Consider the following 3,045-nt stretch of genomic DNA (forward strand, 5'->3'; position numbering starts at 1 on the left):
ACACACACATAATCCTCCAGAGCGACCAGACCCGCACACTAGTTGATCTAATGCTGATCTAATGAGCAAACATAATTGCAGACGGACTATCCTCAACCACATCATACAAGCAATTAGTCATGATTCATCCTTCAAGCTGGATCTTTAAATGAAGCTTTATGTGCCCTTTTATCTAGAGACACATTATTTTCACTACATTTAAAATAAATAGAAAAGATATTAAACACACAAAGCCTTTATTTTCCACCCCACAAGCATCATTATAATAACAACAAGTTATTTGAGCCCAGTCAACTACATCACCACTTTTATAACACAACATACAGCTTTCATATTCAATATATAATGTAAACCCTTACAGATGGAGATTCATACAGGAGGTAAACAATCTAGACTTTTACTGTGTAACCCTTATTAGCAGCTTATATGATGCTCACTAAAATCATTATTTTACAGACTTTGTGGACAGCTGGATTATGATACATTCTAGGTCAGTTTTCCTTTGTCATTAAATGTTTCCGTTCACATTCAGCCTCTGTCCTGATTTCTGACATTCCCTAGTTATATAACTAATGGAGATCTCTCTCTCTCTCTCTCATTATCTTGTCTCCTATTCCTTGATATTTTAATCAAGAAATATCTCACGCTGTGCCCTTTACCTGACAAAAGTATTTCACATATATATCTTCCCTGAGCCTCCTTTCTGAACACACAAAGAGGGCTGCACATCAAAATGGCTGCCGCGCATCACTGACACCAATGCTGCACAGGGATGGTGGAGACTGTGCCGGTTTACCACGTGCCTCTTCCCCTCCCCCACTGCCTCTCTCTTCCTCTCATCACACTGCTTTTCTCCCTCCTTCTCAATCTCCCCAGCACCAGAAGTGACTGCTTCCTTTTCTCTTCCACACATCTTAATCAATATTATTGTGTCATTCTTTGCATTTTTTTGTGATTTGCATCACCCTCTTTTGTTATAGTTTGCCTGCATCCATCCCTGCTCCTTTTCTCTGTGTGTATCTCTATGCTTATGGCTGCACCATGTTATGAAGGGAACTAGGTCACTGAAAAGTAGTGCATTGCGTGGTTGTCTGTCTCTATGTGGGAGTGATCTGTAACAGGGATGAAGCCTAGAATGTTTTTCTTTCATTGAATCTTCTGTATCTTTCTCTCACACATATAAGGCAGCCTGTCAAAGTGGAAAGGGATCTAAAAATATGTTTACTGGTTTGTCTGCCCAAACATCATGATTCAATCTAAGATGTTGAAAAGAGCACTGTGATAAATAAACCATTATGAATGAATGAATATCAAAGAATGGAACTGAGGTGAAAATGCAGCAAAAAATATGCCAATAAAGCAAGGAGAATGTAAGGTTACCTTACAAAAACAAATAAAAGCACAGAGAAAGATAGAGATATAGCCTTTGTAAAAACAACAAGACATGCAACAGCAACAAGAGCAATATCTAAATTATGTTTTGGTTAAAGTTTGGCCAGTAGTAGTAGTAAGGTAAGGGGCATTAGGGGGTGGCACATAGTGACAGAAAAACAGATGGTCCATATAGTATCAAATGCCAATTTTCCCACTATCCCTAACACAATGTTTACTTCTCATAACCAAATAGAAGATGCAAAAAGACTAAATGACTACTTATGACACAGTATGAAACTGAATACACATTTACTTAAAATAATGTATTTTTGGTATAATACCAGAAGTATCCAAATAATGAGTAAGCAGCAGCTTAACTGTACTGAAATACTGATAAAAAAAACACACAAAACAAGAAACGATATGGGAACAAATTTTAAGGAAGCAAGGAAGAGTTTGATCTCACCTCTGTGAGCATATTCTCTGACTCTGTTTTATGTCTTGGCACTGTCCTGGTGGCACTATGGTCAACACTCAGAGTGCTCTGACTGAAGGGTCGGGAGCACTTTATATCACTCTTCCGGGAGTCAGTGGTTCCGTACACCTCATAACTGAACGCCGGCTTCAACGTACCGGTACCTCCTACGTCTGCGTAAAGGGGCGGGTAATACGGAATAACAGGAAGATTTCCACCAGCTTTGTAAAACAGACGCTCGCGTCTCCATCTGTAGATTTTCACTGATATAATAACCACTAAACACGTGATGAAGAGGAAGGAAACTACAGCCAAAGCCAACACTAAGTAATTCTAAAAACAAAGGACCATTTCATTTAGAAACTCGGGAGCGTAAGACGCCACCGCCCCAATGTTCCAAATCATTTTTGACAAGCTTTCAATCCCTGGGAAATAAATTTCCCTGGCTGGTCAATTTCATTCTCTGTTCAAGCCAATTGATAAAAGTTCTGGACAATGGGCGCGCATTTCCTGATTTTCCTCGGAAGATAGCGTCCAGCGGAAGGGGATTGTTCAGCCTCCAGCTTTTTTTTTAGTGGAATCTGCAGAGAGTGGGGAGAAGAATTACTGCGTGTGGCGTCCTTTCGACTATGAGCAACAAAAGATTATGATTTTCGCGTAAGCCTCAAGGATGGAGCTTTCCCCGCCACGTTCCAGTTAGCAGAATTGAGTGTGGAAAATTATCGAATTTCCAGGACCAGAACGACAACTCCTCAGGTTCTGCGTTTATCCAAGCCAGGGAACTGGGTGGCTCTTTTCTGGCTTGGCTGAGATGTTTTGCCTCGTTCAGCAAGAGGTTTTGTGAGCTAGTTGGTGGGGTGGGTCACTAAAGTGGGTGGATGTGTGTTGGACTGCTGGACGAACTGCCTGGCTCTCCTATAAAAGCAAGAAAAAGCCAAAGACAGGGCGCTGTTTGAAGTGGGCTTTACAGAAATGAGAATAAAGAACTATCCGCCAAAGTCACTGAATAAAGTTTGCTGTGAATCACCAAAGACGACTGTCTATTTATGGGACACACGGGCAGCCCTCTCGTTCAGCTAACGGAGTCAATTGTTGAGGGAAACGTGGCGGGGCGGACAGTTCCCTGAATTGCTTGTGTCCGCGGGTCAACGACTTACAACCACGAGACAGCGGAGGGCTTTAAGTTAATGGTCTGT

General features: G+C 41.3%; 1 pseudogene; it reads right to left on the reverse strand.

Annotated features, from left to right (window-relative positions):
• LOC118333991 overlaps window positions 1-3,045 on the reverse strand; it is a 14,537-nt pseudogene that overhangs the window by 207 nt on the left and 11,285 nt on the right.

This window comes from Morone saxatilis, unplaced genomic scaffold (assembly GCF_004916995.1).
Source record: "Morone saxatilis isolate NCDOM2014 unplaced genomic scaffold, NCSU_SB_2.0 Contig22, whole genome shotgun sequence".
Lineage (NCBI taxonomy): Eukaryota > Metazoa > Chordata > Actinopteri > Moronidae > Morone > Morone saxatilis.